Source organism: Hemibagrus wyckioides, unplaced genomic scaffold (assembly GCF_019097595.1).
Source record: "Hemibagrus wyckioides isolate EC202008001 unplaced genomic scaffold, SWU_Hwy_1.0 Contig1, whole genome shotgun sequence".
In the NCBI taxonomy this organism is placed as follows: Eukaryota; Metazoa; Chordata; class Actinopteri; order Siluriformes; family Bagridae; genus Hemibagrus; species Hemibagrus wyckioides.
This window is the reverse complement of record NW_026690769.1, coordinates 927,778-948,319: the sequence shown is the minus strand read 5'-3', so window position 1 is coordinate 948,319 and position 20,542 is coordinate 927,778. Positions and strand designations below refer to the sequence as shown.

General features: G+C 38.4%; 1 pseudogene; it reads right to left on the bottom strand.

The window, feature by feature from the left end:
- Positions 1 to 14,676: 14,676 nt before the first annotated feature.
- Positions 14,677 to 15,685, bottom strand: LOC131349626 (uncharacterized protein K02A2.6-like; annotated as a pseudogene).
- Between the last annotated feature and the right edge of the window lie 4,857 nt (positions 15,686 to 20,542).

The window sequence follows — 20,542 nt, the reverse complement described above, 5'->3', positions numbered from 1 at the left end:
GTGGGTTTGAATCCCATTTCTGACACTAGTTTCTTTCCTTTGTGTTGTGATCCTGTACAGAAGTCTGTTGTTGCATGTTGAAAGGAATCCTTCGGATGTGGTGGTTCAAGTAGTTAAGGGTTGCTGGTTTGTTGAATGACAGAATGGTGTTCAAGCCACATGGTCAGTCCCTGAGCAGGGCTTTTAAACAAGCTACACCAGAGATTTTTATTGATGCAGCTCGGACTTCAGTTACCTCATGCCGTGAACACAGACAGTTTTCCTAAGGAAATACTCTGTAGGGACTTCTCCGACCAACACAACTCCACTGGCAACAAACATAAGGTAACCATAAGGGGAAAGAAGAAGGGTGGTGTCAGAGCCAGACTGAAACGGGAAACAAGTAAACAACGGGCGCTCCCGTCCATCATCATGACTAATGTTCGCTCTCTCCGAGCTGCAAGCCTGCGTTAACCACATGCATGAATACAGAACTGCCTCTGTTCTTGCTTTTACAGAAACGTGGTTAAATAAGAACGATGATGATAGTATGCTCCACATTGATGGCTTTAACCCTCCACTATGTCTTGACCGGAACAGTGAACTTACCGGGAAACAACATGGCGGCAGTGTGTGTCTGTATGTAAACAAAAGTTGGTGCTCCACCATCATAGTGAGAGAGAAACTGTGCACTACAGACATTGAGCTTCTGGCTGTTTCACTACACCCTTTTTTACCTCTCCAGAGAATTTCTACAACTCTTTCTCATTCTGGTTTTCATCCATCCAAGAGCCAACGCTACCACAGCCACTGAACACATCACCAACACTCTGAATAAGATTGAACAGTTATCACCAGACTCTCCTAAGTTCATCCTAGGGGACTGTAACCACTGCTCTCCTGACAAGTCCTTAAAAGGTTTTCAGCAGTATGTTACATGCACTACACGCCAGGGGAAGATACTGGATAAATGCTATGGCTCAATTCCAGACGCATATAGAGCTCTCCCCCTCCCCCCTCTTGGCTCTGCTGACCACCACACCATTCTGCTTGCTCCTGCTTATATTCCAGTCATCAAGAGGGCTAAGAAGGTAGTAAAGACCATCAAACAGTGGTCAAAGGATAGTATCCACACTCTACAAGGACACTTTGAATCCACAGACAATTTTGAATGAAGTTAAGGTTATTTTTGGTAAGAACATATAGTGAGGAAATAATACCAGAATAGAGGACATTGATATTTACTTGTTGTCAGTAAGCTGTATGGAAGTTTCATGTGTGATAAAGAGACATGCCTCATGCATAATTTACATATGCAAAGTTCAGATCATGGACTATAGTTTATTACAATAATGCTGAAATGTCACCGCAAAATGTGAGTACCCAAATGTTGGTACACAATATAATAAAATAAATATTTTTGTGGCCTGTCAGGTCACTTGCTGTAACACTTAAAATTATTATAGGGTTTTTTACAAAAAAGAAAAAGGGATGTTCTAGATTAAGTGCTATTGCAGAGGATGAGGGTGGAAGCTGAACTGATTAATTAAGAATTAGACATTCAATTTTAAGGTTATTGAATTCATGTAAGATGAACTCATGTATTTGTATTATATAAGGACAATAAACAGCATGAATCTTACCAGAAAGAATTCAATAATAAATTTACTTTTTTAATACAATTTTTATTTATTGATTGTTCAAACAATAATCATTGCCAACATAGGTAAGAAGATGAATGTTGATATTTGCAGTCAAATAAATATCAAAGTCTAGGAGTTGTATCAAAGTGTAAGTTGTATTTGAATGAAACAAGTAAACAGCTCAGTCTGTTTGAGTTTTGTGTCACTGTGGGCTCCATGGTGCAGTAGTACATGATGCAGTAGTACATGATGCAGTAGTACATGATGCAGTAGTACATGATGCAGTAGTACATGGTGCAGTAGTACATGATGCAGTAGTACATGGTGCAGTAGTACATGATGCAGTAGTACATGGTGCAGTAGTACATGGTGCAGTAGTACATGATGCAGTAGTACATGGTGCAGTAGTACATGGTGCAGTAGTACATGATGCAGTAGTACATGGTGCAGTAGTACATGGTGCAGTAGTACATGATGCAGTAGTACATGGTGCAGTAGTACATGGTGCAGTAGTACATGGTGCAGTAGTACATGGTGCAGTAGTACATGGTGCAGTAGTACATGATGCAGTAGTACATGGTGCAGTAGTACATGGTGCAGTAGTACATGATGCAGTAGTACATGATGCAGTAGTACATGGTGCAGTAGTACATGATGCAGTAGTGCATGATGCAGTAGTACATGGTGCAGTAGTACATGGTGCAGTAGTACATGATGCAGTAGTACATGGTGCAGTAGTACATGATGCAGTAGTAGAGTCTGATACTGCAGCAGGAAAGATCCCCAGGTCTACTTTCTTCTCTGTTTTACGAACTTTGATTTATAGTTGTGGGTCATGTTGCTTAGCTTTGGTTATAGCATTTGTAGATACAATAATCAGCAGCAAAAACTCTGATTGATGTTTTTGTCGATACCAGTGGAGAAAATCAGACGACTGATCATATTTTCAGGTCAGTGTGATGTTGCTGCCTTCACTTGAAGATATGATGGTTTGTTGCCCACTTTTACTTACTCATAGTGATGTCAGCTCTGGTATCATATGTAATAAATCCATTGTTTAAATTAATTGACTAACACAAGCAATGAATAATCAGAATATATTTTATGTTGTTTAAATCTGTTAATGTTGATATTTGCTAAATTTACTGATAATATTAAGCAGTTCAAAAGCATAAAAATCTCTTTACTAATTGCAAGCATATTGTGTCTGTAGCATAAAAACTGCACTCAACCATATATTTGAATTAATTTCAATTATTCTGTTGTGCTACATGTGACATCATGTAGTTAATGCTATAGTTATCTGTCTGTGTCTAAAGACAGGTATCTACCCAGAGAATGACCCTAACACCCCCAAATAAAATGTTTCACTATGCTGGAGTAAACAAATACTAGACAAAATGAGTCCTATTTGTCTCAGAAGGTATGAACACCATCTAAATTTCATCTAAAAGTCTTGTAAAGTTCACAATTTTACAAGTTCAACATTCACTGGCTACAAGTTAAACTCTTTTCATTGCTATTGCTAGAGAATACTAGCACTGGTTCCAGTAGCCAACATAAAAAGTGCTAAGACAAATAGTAACAATGTGTGTTAGTGTCCATGTACTTGACTCTCAGTACTTTTTCCACTCCTGTGATATGGTGTGTTTCCTCCTTGTGCCTAGTGTGTCCATGATAGATTCTGGAGCCACCGTGAACCTGATCAGGATAAAGTCTTTACTGAAGATTAATGAATGAACCCATTGTGGAATTCAGTTATATAATGATACACATGTAAATACATATTGTAATTAGTCATATTAACATGTTTGTGTTACAGCCTGGGAATTATATTCTGTTGGCTAAATTTCCCGTCTTCTGTTTAGGTCAGTAAAACATTTTAAAACTTTATCTACTGCCATCTGTACAGAGTGTGTAAGCTCTTCTCTCTGGCAGTACAGGTCCATCACAGACATAATTAAACTGATCAAAGTGTGACATTTATTGAATGAGAAATGCAGCATAACTAACCAGGTTTTAGACATCTTTAGGCAGACTGACTGCATTTACTGCTAGATTTGTTAATATGGGTCTTTATCAAGCACAATCCTTTTTTTTCATAATATTTCAGTGTTTTCCAGAGTTTAGTTACAGCAGTGGTGGACCGTCAGGGCCAGCAAGGCCTTCTCTGCTGGCCTAAACAGCAGTGATCTGAATCACTGAATTGCATTTTAATATATTTAATATATTTTTCCATGAATGTGTATTAAATTATTCCCAATAGTCTATTCTCTACATTTCATAGCTTTTCTCTTGGTTGCACTGCTTCCAGTAGTGTATATTTATGATAAGAGTATTTATCCAATCATATTTCAGCCAGTGGCTGACATCATGTGTTGCCAGAGTGAAAGAAATCTGCCTTAAGGCCTTCAGAATGAATAGTGCAGGCGCCCGTAGCTTAAAATAAGTGAAATGGTTAAATTAACCAATCAGATTTCAAGTTGTCGTCACTGGGGCCATCTAGCAGGCATACGATTACGTCAGCAATTTCCCGTCCTTTGACTGGATAATTGGAGTAGTCAGAGAGGCAGCGAACTGCCCATATACATTGTTTCTATATTCACTGCGTCTCATTTCGGATGCTGCGTCTTCCGGAGATTGCAGTTTGCTGCATGCGTCATCAAGAATGTCTTTTTTTGAGAAAAGTAACCGTAATAAAATTGATTATTCCTTGTGAGGTGTGAAATACTGTAGACTAATTTCTTTTTTATTTTGTTATTTAATGGATGATTAGTTATTTAACGGTTGATTAGTTGATTAGTGGGAATTGAAGTCTGGTGCAGTGCATCATGGGAAATGGAAATCAAGGTGTGGGTAGACCTAATGACCTGTTTATTAAATAGGATTACAAATATTTTGGGGAGTATTTTAGTGTGGAGAGGAAGAAACCAGCCTCTTTTAATTCTCTTATCTATTTATTATCTATTTTTTACATCATTGTCATCTGAATTGTTGGATTTTAATATCATTATTTTGTCATTTAAGCATGAAACTGTGTACAAATAAAGAATATAGTATTTACATTATCTCATGACAAACATCACATTGCACGTGAACATGTACAGATCTGCTTTTATTTATTGCAGCTATAACGTGCTTGTCTCTGCTGGAGCATTTTTACAGAATTTGCATGTATATGCCTACTGCAATTACAGTTTTGTTTCTTGAATAAAGCAAACTGGATTCGATGCTTGATGATGTGTTGAAAATAACACTAATTAGCTTCATTGTACAATCAGAGATTATTAAAACATTCTGATTTGTTCTAGACTGCATTAAAATCACAACTCATGTACAATCCGTTTTGGGCAACGCATTATATATAAACTTACTATCTATGTAAGGCTGAAGAATACCCTATATACTTGTGTAAAGTTGTATTCATTATCAAAGCATGTCTGTGGGATATAAATAGAATCCCAGCATTTGTCCAACAATAAGATAACAGACTATGCCATCTTGTGGTCAAAGGTAAGAGACATTAACACACCAAGGTCTTTTCTGTTTGAATTTATTAATTTTTTTATTTATTTTCTCAATCATAAAACTATACCCAAATTTGCAGAGAAACTAGCCTGCTGGGAATAAGAACCCTTGTTTTTTTGTTTGTTTGTTTGTTTTTTTTCACTGAAGTTCAGAATTGGTCCTAGTTGGACACTCTGAGTACCTTTCTGTTTAACTTTCTATCTAATGTAACTGTGAAAGTTCTGGTTTCCTGGCCAAAATAAAATAGTTATAGAAGAAAGAAAGAAAGAAAGACAGAAAGACAGAAAGAAAGAAAGAAAGAAAGAAAGAAAGAAAGAAAGAAAGAAAGAAAGAAAGAAAGAAAGAAAGAAAGAAAGAAAGAAACTTTCTCAAAATCATTGGCAGAATTGTTTTCACTATGACAAAACTGTGCCAGTGTTTTTGTACAGTGCAGCTGGATTTCCTGTCACTGTGGGCTCCAGAGCACAGTAGTATAGAGCAGAGTCTGATACAGCAGCAGAGGAGATGTTCAGATCCACTTTCTTATCTTCATGAATTTTAGCAGACATTCTTGATTGGATGGTGGGATCACTTGGAGTAACATAAAGAAGGAACTCAGGTTTAGAGTTCATATATTGCCTGTACCACTGCACATTATATATGTCACCACTGAAGTCTTTGTAGCTGCAGGACAGAGTAACATCATCACCTTCATCTACAACTTTATGAGTAAAAAGTGGCTCTATTGGATCTGCCATGGAGTCACCTGTCATAGAGAAGAGAACATAATGGTTTTTTTCTAAATAATTTAATAATTACATAAATCATATTCACAATTTACTACTGTTTAAAAACATGTGTTCATATCTGATTCAGAACATAGTATTTTTGCAATAATAAAAATGTTTACTCACCCAGTGAAAGCCACAGACACATGAATATAACAGTGAACATGATGAATGATCTTAGCTGAAGGAAACTGTTCTTTCTGTACACTGATATGTTAACATCATCAGGATTCATGAAGCTCCACCCCACAGCATCACTCACATGACAGTGTCACTAATGTTACTGAAAGATTCTTGATTCTTACTGAAGCATTCTGGCTTTACATTCAGTCTCACATGGGGAACATGTCCTAAATCTATTTTAAACAAACACAAAAAGCTAAACTAAAAGCAGGAACTGGTAATAAAAGTTAATAATCACTATAATAAAGTTTAATCATGTAATTATTGAAATAATTATTATACAAACATTAAATCACAATTTAAAAAGCTTCTGTTGTTGCTGCTGTCATTTGGAGCCATTTGTGCCACATTCTGCCTTATAGTCTGTATGATTCTTGATGATTGTAGTGTCAGAAAAATATTTATTTAACATGATAAATCATGCTTTCTAAATTGAGTGGCTTTCTCCATTCATGTCTCTTCCAATCCCACTACAGTACTAGTATGTGCTCTGGGTGATTCGGGTCCAGGGCTCTACTCCTTTGAACACAAGGGTGGAATTAATACTATAACATCCATTTATTTAGCAGATGCAGTTGTTTATTAACATTTAAAATCAGAGATCTGAAAAATTCTTTTCCTGTGTCTTAGTCATAGATGTGGCTGTGTTTGTTTTAACTACTGGGTCTATGTTAATCAGGTCTGGTGGCTTTAAACAGTTACACTGCTCATGGTTTGGGTCAATAAAACATCATTATCAGTGTGGCACATGACTCTGTATTTTCCAACTGAGCCATCAAATAACACCACACAATGTAAAAGAAAGTTCACCACCCTGTTACTTAATGTCGTCTAGTCAGAGATCATTTCTGTCATTTGTCAGAGAGTCAAACTTTTCGCTTTTTGCTTTGTTTTGCTTGTCAAGAGCAATCTGTACTGTGGTGCTCCTTTTTAAAGAGATATCTAAGATATGTAAATTGGCTGCAGGCAAAATGATGATGGTTAAAAATTGAATTGGGTCAATTTCAAAGTACATAATTAAAAAAATCTAAACATCCACTGTGTAAAAAAAATCTAAAAAAGAAAACAAATTTAAATAATTAATTATCTTTTCATGGGTCTGAATGTAAAAAAGGTACAAACAAACCTGCTTCTTTATTGCTTTACTACAATGGTTTAAAAAAAATAATAGCACACCAACTTCTGTACTTCTTTTAGCTGCATATGTTAGCAGAAATATGTTATATGCATATGTTAACTATAACAGGTTGGTGAATGGAGTGTCTTTGTTGTGGTTTTAGAGTCTTCATATGTGCCATTGTTATGTTTTTGTAAAGCCTTTCAGTGACTCTGTATCACTGTGCCACTACTGTAAGAGCACAATGATAGAGTGCAGAATCTGAGAGCTTTAGACCTCTGATAGTAAATGCAGTAGAGTCTGAGGATGCTTCTGCCTCTAATCGATGATCATCAGGAGTGCTATCATAACCTTCACTTGACCTTGCACCTTTAAATCCAAAAAAAATCTTTTACCAGTAAAGATAAATGTAATTGTTGTTTGTCTCATATGAACATTTCAGAGGAACGGTGTCTGTTTCTTTCCTGACAATGTTGGCATCTTCATCCTTTGGCCTTACTGTGGGCTTCAGAGCACAGTAGTATAGTGCAGAGTCTGATACAGCAGCAGAGGAGATAATCAGATCCACTTGTTTATCTTCAGACATTCTTGGGGGAGTGTTGGGACTTAGATCACCTTTTTCAAAAATATAAAGAAGGAGATCAGGTTTAGATTTTGGATATTGTTTGTACCACTGCAGAGTCTATACAATACCACTGAAATATTTGTAGCTGCAGGACAGTGTAACATCATCACCTTCATCTACAACTTTATGAGGGAAAAGTGGCTTTATTGAATCTGCCATGGAGTCACCTGTCATGGAGAAGCAACTTTTTAAAATACTTGTTCTTTTGGTTTGTAACTTGCAAACTAAAGGACTTAGAAAACCAAGTGGGCATAATAACATTGTTATCCTGAGTGTTTAGTTAGTGTGTGTTTATCTTTTGAAATAAACATCATATTTATTCATATTCATGACAACTCTGCTTTACCTCACACAGCAACTCTTTCTCATCTACTAGACAATTAACAAATCTTAGTATGCTAAAACTACAGTAAAACCAAGCCCCAGATCCATAAGCTGCAGCTGAAACCTAATGAATGGTCATTCAATCAGAGTTTATTTTTAGTACCTACTTTATCCTGGTCACACTTCCACAACTGTCTCTATACATTATATATACACACCTTCATTCATTCATTCATGCTTTGTCCTGGGCAGGTGAATCTGGAGCTTCTCCCAGCAACACTAGGGATGATGCAGGAATACACCCTGGATGATACAGCAGTCTAATGCAGGACAAAATGCACAGACACATTCACACACTCATTCAGACTTAGGGGAAATTTAGTGTCAGCAGTCCACCTTAAGTTGGAACGTTTAAATCACAGTACAAATGAGAAAACAGAGGACAAGCTCAAAAGGCTAGAGTCATCATCCCTCCATCAAATAATTATGTTTAAGATTATAGACATTACCCTTATGTGCAATCAAACCTTGTCACTAATTTTTTATTATTATTTTTTTTTATTTGTATGATCAAACTCACATCTGTTCAAATGAACATGCAGAATAAACACATGAACAAATGAAAGATTTAATAAATGAATGTAGATGTAGATTCATGAATTAAAGTATAGTTGTGTTAATCCCTCATTTTCTTTTCAGGCTATTAGCTCCAGCTGCAAATGTTTTCACAAATGTTGTTTGTCTCTGTGGTTAACTGATAAGTTGGTAAAGTGAGTCTCTTTCGTCTTCTGTGGTTTTAGAATCTTAATATACCATGTTGATGTTTTTGTAAAGCCTTTCAGTGACTCTGTATCACTGTGTCACTAGTGTAAGAGCACAATGATAGAGTGCAGAATCTGAGAGCTTTAGACCTCTAATAGTAAGTTCAGTAGAGTCTCTGCTTGTTTTCGAATCTAGTCGACGATCATCAGGAGTGCTATCATAACCTTCATTTGACCTTGCGCCTTTATACAGTAAAAACTGTGGTGCGCTGTTAGGATATTGTTTGTACCAGTAAAGATCAATACGATCACTGCTTGCCTCATATGAACATTTCAGAGTAACAGTCTCTGCTTCTTTCCTGACAATGTTTGCATCTGTTGGCCAAATTTTATCTGCAAAGCTACCTGGTGTGACAAAAATATAAAGAAACATGTCAGTGAAGTATTTTTTGTAATTCCAATATTGACTTAAGGAATCAAGAAATTACTAGATTAATACAAACATGCTTATTAATTAATGCAATTATTTAACTGATTAAATATCATTGTAATAATTAATAACTGATTGAAAATTACCTGTAACTAGAGTGAGAATCAGTGGTATGTATCTCACTATGTACAGTAAGTTGTATAGTTGATCCATTTCTGAACACAGCTCTGTGAGGATTCTGTATAATAGTGCTGTATGTGCTGAACTTTACACGTCTCTAGAAGGACACACCCAGGAAGTGATGCAGTTGTAGTATAGCTTTTTACAGATTATTACTTAACAATATCAGTGAGAGTGAACTGAGTAACCAGTACAACACAGAACAAAAACACTGTTACTTCACAAACCATTGCATCAGACATGCTATTTTATCATTGTAAAATATTTATTCCTAAATAAAAGGATATAAAGGTTTGACAGCGGCACACGCAGCACCGCACGCGAGTGGTCTCCTTGTTTGTAGCAGTATCCATTGTTCAACTTCAACTGAATTGACTTTATTTTACTGTGAATACTGTGCACAAGAGCAGAAAACAAATGATGCAGTAATAAATAAGGCAGTTATAGTCACTGCTAAAAAAACCCCAGAATTGTTCTGTAGTGGTTATACCATCTGTAGAGATATTGCTATGTGGAGAGCAGGTTTCCTGTGTCAAGCTTTAACACAAACGAATGAAAGTACACACATTGCAGTGTTAAATTACGCAGATATACTACATAACTAATAAGACTAAGTAATCTAATTAAAAACAATTTCTGAATCTACAAAAATCAATGTTAACTCACCGAGTGAAAGCCACAGACACATGAATATAACAGTGAACATGATGGATGAGCTTATAAATGAAAATAAAATTTCTGCAGTCTGATATATTAACATTATAAACATTCATGAAGCTCCACCCCCCAGCATCACATGACAGTGTCACTAATGTTACTGACAGATTGTTGATTCTTACTGAAGCTTTCTGGCTTTACATTCAGCACCACATGGATAAATTTTCCTGAGCACATGGTAAACAAACACAAACTGATAGCATGAAAAATACTTCAATAAAATAAATGAACTAATGAATGTGGAAGTGAGTGTGCATTGTGGGAGGTGGAGTCTGGTACAATGCAGGATGGGAAATGGAAATTTAGGTGTGTGTAGACCTAATGACCTGTTTATTAAATAGGATTACAAACAGTTGAGGAGTATTTTACTGTGGTGAGGAACAAACCAGCCTCTTTTCTTTCTCTAATCTATCATTTTTTATCAATATCATCTGTATTGATGGATTTTTATATCATTATTTTTCATTTAAGCATGAAACTGTGTACAAATAAAGAGTGTAGTATTTATATTATCTCATAACAAACATCCCATTGCAAGTGAACATGTACATTTCATTTTTACAGAAATTGCATGTATAGCCCTACTACAAGTTCAGTTTCCTTTCTGGATTCAAGCAAACTCCTTTCAAGGCTTGATGGTTTGTTGAAAATGACACTAATTAGCTTGATTGTACAAGCAGAGATTATTAAAACATTCTGATTGGTTCTAGACTTTTTTATATATAAAAGATATTATCTATGTAAGGCTGAAGAATAGCTGTAGTCTTTATAATTGTGTAAAGTATTCATAATCATACTGTCAGCATCTCTGGGGGATGTAAGCAGAATCCTAGTACTTGTCCAACAATAAGATAACAGCCTCCACCATCTTGTGGTGAAAGGAAAGAGACTTTAACACACCAAGGTATTTTCTGTTTGAACTTAGTTATTTATTTATTTTTTAATCAATTTTAAAACTATATCCCAATTTGCACATAAAAAAGCCTGCTGGGAAAAAGAAGCCATGGTTTTGTTTGATTGTTTATTTTTTCACAAATTATGACAATAATAATTTTCAGAACATTACTTTATTCAACTCCTGAACTTGTACAGGGCCTCAGCTGCTTCACTGAAGTTCAGAAATGGTCCCAATTGGACCCTCTGAGTACCTTTCTGTTTAACTTTGTGTCTAATGTAACTTCTGGTTTCCTGGCCAAAATAGAATAGTTACAGAAGAATAGAAGAAGAATGAATGAATGAATGAATGAATGAATGAATGAATGAATGAATGAGCTGTCTACTAATAATCAAATATTATAATAATATAAAATCTTTATAAATCTTGAGAAAGAAAGAGAGATTTCCCCAAAAGGGCATGTAGCAAAACTGTGTGAAAGTTTTTGTACAGTGCAGTTGGATTTCCTGTCACTGTGGGCCTCAGAGCACAGTAGTATAGAGCAGAGTCTGATACAGCAGCAGAGGAGATGATCAGATCCACTTTCTTATTCGTTTAATCTTGCTCTTTTTTAAGTTTTGTGGACAATCGTGGACGAGGTGGTTGAGCCTCAGTGACAGTTTCAGTGCTTTCATAAATCAGCAGCAGAAACTCGGGTCTTGATCCAGGTTTTTGTCGATACCAGTGGAGACTGTTAACTGATCCAGTATATGTGCAGGACAGTGAGATGTTGCTGCCTTCCATTGAAAATACATTGGTGTGTTCTGGTTTAATGTTATTTTCAGCAGCCTCTGCTATAAAAACATTACAACAATATTGTGATTATTTTAATCATAAATGACACATTTCACATGAAAAATTATGTCTTATAAATTAGAAAAAGTAATATTTTGTGTGCAGTGTATATGACTTACCAACATCAGCAAGAGTGAAAAACACCACGAAGAGGAACAACATTGTTTTCCTGAGTGTTTAGTTCAAACCTCTAGCTTTAGAAATGAATGTCAGTGTTACTATTTGATGTACATCTCCACCTCTAGCTCCACCTACTTGTATTTATGTATATTCATGACAGATCTGCTGTTCTGAATACTGTTTATATAAAGCTTGTAGAAATATTTTTGTATTAATAAAATAATGTGGTCCTGAGAAGCAATGGATTCGTTCATCCCATTTACTCAATTTTTCTGTGATATTTTGACATTAAAAGTTACAACACTTGTTTTGGGGTCTCTGTCTCTCTCTGTCTCTCTCTCTCTCTCTCTCTCTGTCTCTCTCTCTCTCTCTCCTTTCTTAGTAGGTGGTTTTTGGGATTGCACTGTGTGACACTGATTTTGGAATATGGAAGAAATATTTATACAAATACCTATGTCTTCATAGCCCCCATATATTTCTCTTTCAAATACTGCTGAATTTGTCATTTCCATGTTTTTTTTCCTCATAAGAAAACAGATGTTGATAGTAGCTGTAAAACTTAACAACTCCACTGAATTGGCCATTAAGAAAGTCTTGTTGTACATCCTGTCCTAACAGGGAAGTTAGAAATTTACTTTTTACACAAAATTACTTTAGATTTACTTAAATACTTGATTATTAATCAGAAGATAATATTTGAAACTTCTTCTTCTTCTTTCGGCTTTTCCCTTCAGGGGTCTCCACAGTGAATCATCTCTCTCCACCTATCCCTATCTTCTACATCCTCAACACTTGCACCTACTAGCTTCATATCCTCCTTTATTACATCCATATACCTCCTCTTTGGCCTTCCTCTTTGCCTCCTGCCTGGCAGCTCCATGTCCAACATTCTCCTACCAATATACTCACTCTCCCTCCTCTGGACATGTCCAAACCATCTTAATCTGGCCTCCCTAACTTTGTCCCCCAAATATCCAACATGAGCTGTCCCTCTGATGTACTCGTTCCTAATCCTGTCCAACCGTGTCACTGCCAAAGAGAACCTCAACATCTTCAGCTCTGCTACTTCCAGCTCTGACTCCTGTCTCTTCCTCAGTGACACTGCCTCTAAAACATACAGCATGGCCGGTCTCACCAATGTCCTGTACACTTTCCCCTTGATTCTTGCTCTTACTCCTTTCTAAACTGTATCTTACCACATCTAGCTCCACCCACTTTTACTTAGTCAGAGTCATGTCAACTGTTCTGTTCTACCTCCTATATATATAACCCTGTGCTATTTCTCACAATTCATGTTCCAGCTTGGTCATAAGAACTAATATTAAGATGAACATACCTAGAAGAAGCATTAACAGTAAAAGATTAAAGATCAGCATGATAGAGATGGTAATCTGCTGAAAGATAAAGCTGAAGGAGTTTACTGTCATAGCCTGTGGAGCTCCACACTTCCTGCAGCTGACACTGTTGATCAGAATATGTCTCACCAGGGGGCAGAGTGATTCCTGGGTTTTTTAGATGTAATGTTTTAGTTGAAATTACTGCATCACACTGAATGATTGACAATGTTAATTTATGATAACTTAGAAAATATTCTTCTTCAGTAGATTATACTACACCTCTTGATTTAGACACTTCTGAATGTTGTGAATTGTTGACGACAAATCTTAGTTTGTTTTTATACATGTAAATTGTTGCGTCTGCACAAAGTGACCATGTACTGTTTTTAATGATGAGACTGACAGGAGTTTTTCTATAACACAACTTTACTGCTTATGCACCGGATACAAGAGGGGAAAACATTGTTTACACCTACTGCGCATATGTAATAAAACAGAGAATCAATACGGAGTGCCGTAAGGCCAAACTGTGCAAAATTTTGATAGCAATACACAACATACTCCTCCCCTTTTACTTTAAACATCAACCTCAACAAATACATTTTTTTTAAACATATATATATAAAACTTCTAACACTAGGGGAAAGACGGTAGACTGCCTTGTTTCCCTGATTGAACCCTGGGGATTATTCTGCCCCAACATTGTGGGTCAACCACTAACTAGAGATCTAATCTTTGTGGTGGTTTCCACACTCTGGTCGGATAACGATGAAGATCAGACACGGGAGGTGTTGTTACAACAGTGTCTGTTGTCACTGGTGTAGGAGATATATTCTCGGAGGGAACAGCTATCTGACTTTTATTGGAAAGTGGTGCGGGCAAGATTTCTAGTACTACATCCCTACCAGAGTCAATGTGAGACGTGTGTTGTTGTTGAAATTCCCATTCACTGGGATTATCACTGGAGATTGCTGAAAACAATAACTGGTCAACGTGTCTCCTCCATGTCTGATTGTCCTTAGTTTCAACAATGTATGAAACAGGGCCAGTCTGTGCAAGAATGTTTGCAGGTACCCACTTTTCTCCCTTCCCGTAATTAAGAGCAAGTATGCTGTCACCTCTGCTGAAACTCCTAAATTTTGACTTACGTCGTCTCTCCAGCTGCCTACGCTGCTGTAACAGGACCACCTGTTTGGTTCCTTTTGGTCTCAACAGATCCAGTCTGTTGCGCAGTTGTCATTTCAACAGTGCTGTAGCTGGGGAGACTTTCGTGACTGCATGGGGAGTGTTCCTGTAAGAGAACAGAAAAGTGTTCAAGCGCTGATTTAGGGAACCCTTACCCTGAGATGTCTTTAGGGCCTTCTTCAGAATCTGAACAAAACATTCTGCCAGGCCATTGGTGGATGGATGATACGGTGCAGATCTTATGTGTTGAATCCCATTCACACACAGGAAGGACTGAAACTCTTCTGACACCAGTCGAGGGCCATTATCACTTACAAGCTGCTGAGGTAGTCCGAAATGACTGAATGTGGATCTAAGCACTTCAGTGGTTTTCTCAGAGGATGTGCTGTTCATAACTGCTACCTCCATTTGCTGTGAGCATCGACAATCACTAGAAACATGTGACTCTCTATTGGACCTGCAAAGTCTATATGTATTCTTTGCCATGGCTCCTCTGGGAAGTCCCATGGGTACAATGGGGCCATCTGTGGCATGTTTCTTACATTTTGGCAAACTGGACATCCCTTTGCTTCCTCTTCAATCTCTGCATCTATCCCAGGCCACCAGAAGTAGCTGCGTGCCATCTCCTTCATCCTCACTACTCCCGCATGTCCTGCATGAAGTTCCTTCAGCAAAATGTTCCTCAAAGTCAGGGGTATAATGACACAATAACCCCATAGTAAGCAGCCAGACTGTACAGTTAGTTCATTTTGCCGAACCAGATAAGGTTTTAATTTTTCTGTCATCTCTCCTCTCTTGCCTTGAGAGATCCAGGTCAAAACTTCTGACAAAACTGGGTCAGTTCTGGTGAATTGTTTCACTTGAGCCGCCGTGACAGGTGCACTTTGAACTTCTTTGAAGTAAAAGATGTCAGCTTGACCACCTTCTGATGGTGTGTCCAGCAGGGGCAGCCTGGACAGTCCATCTGTGTTGCAGTGCTGCTCAGATCTCCTGTATTTGATGTCGTATTGATGTACCGACAGGAACAGAACCCAGCGCTGCATGCAATTTGCCGCCAGTGAGGGAATGACAGTTTGAGGGCCAAAGATAGAGGTAAGTGGTCAGTGGTCAGCAAGTAGAGTGAATCTGCGCCAGAACAAGTATTGATGAAATTTCTTGACACCAAATATGATCACTAAAGCTTCTCATTCAATTTGGGCATAATTGCTCTCTGCTGAGTTCAGGGTCCTTGACGCAAAAGCAACTGGTCTTTCTTCACCGGATGGCATTGGCATAGAAGGGTTATAATGTGTGAGGGCCTTGGACTATGTTAATACACATTTCACATCCCTGAATGCCTTCTCACATCTGTCGGACCATTTCCATTGTTGGGACTAGTTCAACAGTTCGTGTAGGGGACGAAGCCTGCTGGCCAGGTTTGGCATGAACTTTGCGTAGTATGTCAGTAGTCCCAGGAATGAGCTCAGCTGGCACACATTCTTTGGGGACGGTGCATCCATAATAGCTTTTACCTTAGATGGAGCTTTATGGAGACCAGCGCTGTCAATTACGTGTCCAAGATATTCGGTGGGTTTGAAAAATTCACATTTGTCTTTCTTTACCCGGAGACCATGCTCTTTTAGCCGCTGTAGCGTTGTATTTAGGTTATGGAGATGATCCTCATCATCTTTCCCTTGATTAACAGGTCATCCAGATAACACTATACTCCATTTAGGCCACTCAGGATCTGGTCCATGGCACGTTGAAACAATGCTGGAGCCGAAGTTATTCCAAAAGGTAGCCGCTGATATCTATATAGGCCCTTGTGTGTCACGATGGTCAACAGCTCTTGGGAAGCAGGATCAACCTGCATTTGAAGGTAAGCATGACACAAGTCTATTTTGCTGAATTTCTGGCCGCCCGCTAATCCAGCAAAAAGATCTTCAATTAACGGCAAGGGGTACTGTTCCACAGTTAAAACAGGGTTTATCGTAACCTTGAAATTGCCAAAAATTCTGACCGTTCCATCCTTTTTTAATGCAGGAACAATAGGTGTGGCCCACTCACTGATGCCCACTTTCTTCAGTACTCCAGTGTTCTCCAGGCGGTCCAGTTCTGTTTCCACCTTAGGCTTAGTTGCATAGGGAACAGGGCGGGCTTTAAGGCACTTAGGTTTACTGTCGGGTTTAATGGCCAGCTTTACAATGATGTCTTTCATGTTCCCCAGCTCATCTCCGAACACCTCTGCATGCTTCCTCAGGATGTTTTGTAAGCTGGTAGACTCTTTCGCTACTAAGTGCACTTCTTGCCAATTTAACTTTATTTTCTCTAGCCATGCTCGGCCCATCAAATGTGACTACTACCTTTCACAATATATAGTGGTAATTTTACCTTCTGGCTGTTCAGCTTCACAGTTACATCCACCACCCCTAAAAGAGGCACAAGCTCTCCTGTGTATGATTTCAGAGTCAGCTTTGCTTCCTTGGGATGGAGGTATGGCCACTTCTCTCTGTAAGTTGACTCAGTCACGAGTGATACAGCTGCTCCTGTGTCCACCTGCATAGGGACGGCCTCCCCATTTAACAGTGGCGTCACCCAGTAGCCATCAGAATTTGAAGACACAGACATTATGTGTGAGAAGTCATTTTCTTCAGATTCATCCTCTTGTTTCCCCGTATTTTCTACTTGATTGATGTGTTTCTTTTTAAATTTCCTGACATATCCTTCTTTTTGTTCCACCTGTTTAGTTGGCTTTACTTTCTCATTTATGGTCAGCTTTTTGCTTTGACATGCACGCTCAACATGTCCCTTTCTTCCACAGTTTCTGCAGTCTTTGTCTTTGAACCAGCATTCTTGTGCCGGATGACCACTCTTTCTGCAGCGGTAACATGTTCTCTTGCCATCCTGTTTTATTTTCTGCTCGCTCTAATGTAAGATAGACAGGTGTTCAAAAGGCTGCGCCAAGCGAACCTGAAGCTGAAACCTGCAAAATGCTGTCTCTTCTGCTGCCAGGTAGTCTACCTTGGCCACATCATCTCAGAGCATGGTATAGCCGCCGACCCAGAGAAGGTGCAGGAAATTCGAGAATGGCCACAGCCTGTGAGTGTTCACAAAGTTCAACAGTTTGTGCGTCTTGCATGCTACTACAGGCGGTTTGTCAAAGATTTTGCTGCAGTTGCAAAGCCCCTTCACAACCTGTTGAGGAAACATGCCCAATTTCACTGGACCCCTGAGAGCCAACAGGCATTTGATGAGTTAAAGAAGCTGCTCACTACCACCCCCATCCTTGGCTACCCTATGGACATTGGTGATCTTGTTCTGGACACAGATGCTAGCAATTTCGGAATCAGACCTGTGCTTTCTCAAGTACAACAAACCCTACCATTCTCTGCAACCCTTGGAGAACAGCTGGGTATTTAAAGACTCGGACGGTTGGCAACCTCAGGAAGTTCCTGCCCTAAGCCTGGAAGCTGATGGAACTGGACTTCACCTGAATCTGTCTTGTCTCTTAGCAGAGGAAACTGAAAATTCCAGTGGCACAAACAGCACGCTTCGCATGGATAATCCCGCTGAACCGATGACAGAGCAGGACACACAGAGAATGTTCAGTCGAGTGGGGGTAGCATGCTGCAACAGGATTCGACAGGGACTGTTAACAACCAAATGGGGGGTAGGCCAATGGTTGGACATTGTGTTGAATGTATTTCTGCCTTTCATTTACACCGTAGATCTATGATAATATCATGGCTAATGTGTGTGTTGATGCGCCGTGTATCCGTCATACTATGTTGCTGGAGTGGTGTTAAGGGTTTAATCACCATCCAGAGTGGGGGTAGTGTTGCGGGAGTGGGGTAAAGTAAGAGCTGTTGCTTTAAGACCACTGTCTACGGGGAGGTTGTAGTCCTGAGTGAAATGCATTATGGGTAGAGTAGTGCGGAACAATGTGCTCAGAAGTGTGTGCGCGCTCGCGGTTCATCTAGTTTGGAAAGCAGAGAAATAAAAGCTTATTTGCTATTTATGTTAGAGTTCATGTAAGTTATTCCATCTGGGAGTAAATTTTGAGGGAAGTTAAATGGCATGCATCGGCTAACTTTGTCCGTCTCATCCTTTTTTTCGAACACTGAACTACCGAACTGCTACCCTGCCGCTGTGAGTTATTGGAGAGGAGGAAGTAACACAGGGTTCTTGAAAGTGTCCTACTACTGGGGTAAATATTATATTGTATTGTATATTATGTTATATTATATTATATATTTATTGTACATTTATTGTAAAATCAGTGTGACATTAAAGGATAAAGATCGTCCTACCGTGAGGGGCTGAGTGTTGTCAGAAGGAGCTCTTTCTCCCCGCAGGACGCGGTAACCATAGTAACCAGTGATTTCCGGATTGGACCTAAGATTTCCAGCCCAGCTACAGCTTAAAACCCGTCCATTTAAAAATGAAATAAAATACCAGCCCAAAATGCATAGTGTGATAACTAATACATTAACAAACAGAAAACCCAAAACAAATGGGTTACACACACACACACACACTGACAGACCCGCAGCACAGGCGATCTCACCCAGTGTCCAGCTCTTCAAGTCCTGCAGAAATCCGCGGAAGTTTTGATAATTTTATGATCATTCCTAAATATTATACAACATTACATTAGTATTATGGACTGTAAGATACTGAGCCAGGAAGTGTGATGAAGGAACGAACGAATCAGACCCAAAGACGGTACTGACTGCAGAGCCGTAGCCTATGAGGCTGTCACGTGACGAGCAAGTTTCCCCGCACAGACCCAGATAGGATCTTGCGCATGCGCGGTCAATACAAAATGAACGAATCTCTCCCAAGTCATATTCAAAATGAACGAATCTTTCATGAACGACACATCACTATCAAACACAGTGATTCATAAAAGCATTGTTAAACATGTATAAACAAAAAGTGACCGTGTGCCTTTATCATGAATTAAAGTTTAAACCTATTTTTCTCTACTAAGAAAAAAAGGCAGAAATCCCTTAGATTAACCTGAAGAAACCCGAAAACATTTGGTGAATTCCTCCAGAAAACATTTAAAACGTCGCCATATAGCGCAAATCAAATCAAAAACTGAAACTATTATGCTATTCCAAGTAAACAAATGCACTAATATGTGTAAAATGGTGTTTGATCCTTTACAGTTAGAATTTCAGACTATGATCCTGACAGGTTGGGTCTTGAAGGCTATCTGTATTTTGTTATTTTGACATTTTCATTTCACACTGTAGTGAATGACTCAAAGTTTCTGATACTCTTTAAAAGGGATTTGTAAATAAGTGAGAAATTAATTTTATGTATTTGAGTTGAGTTGAAAATCAACATTTTAAAAAATTTTTTTGATCCCCTGCTGATTTTGTACATTTGCCCAATGACAAAGAAATGATCAGTCTGTAATTTCAATGTATTTGAACAGTGAAGAGTTACAGACACAATAAACTGGCAGCAGTACACAACTACAGAGTTGTAAAGTTATTTTAAAGAGTAAAAACATATGCCTGAAAGTATGACAACATCCTGAGTTCATTGTTGAGTTTGTAAAGGTAAATAGTTGATTTACACTCTCATGTTTTTACGTGTTATTTGGTCGTGATGCCAATGCTAATTTCCATTAACTTGTCTATGGCAATTCCCATTATACACTATATTGCCAAAAGTATTCTCTCACCCATCCAAATAATCAGAATCAGGTGTTCCAATCACTTCCATGGCCACAGGTGTATAAAATCAAGCACCTAGGCATGCAGACTGTTTTTACAAACATTTGTGAAAGAATGGGTCGCTCTCAGGAGCTCAGTGAATTCCAGCATGGAACTGTGATAGGATGCCACCTGTGCAACAAATCCAGTCGTGAAATTTCCTCGCTCCTAAATATTCCACAGTCAACTGTCAGCTGTATTATAAGAAC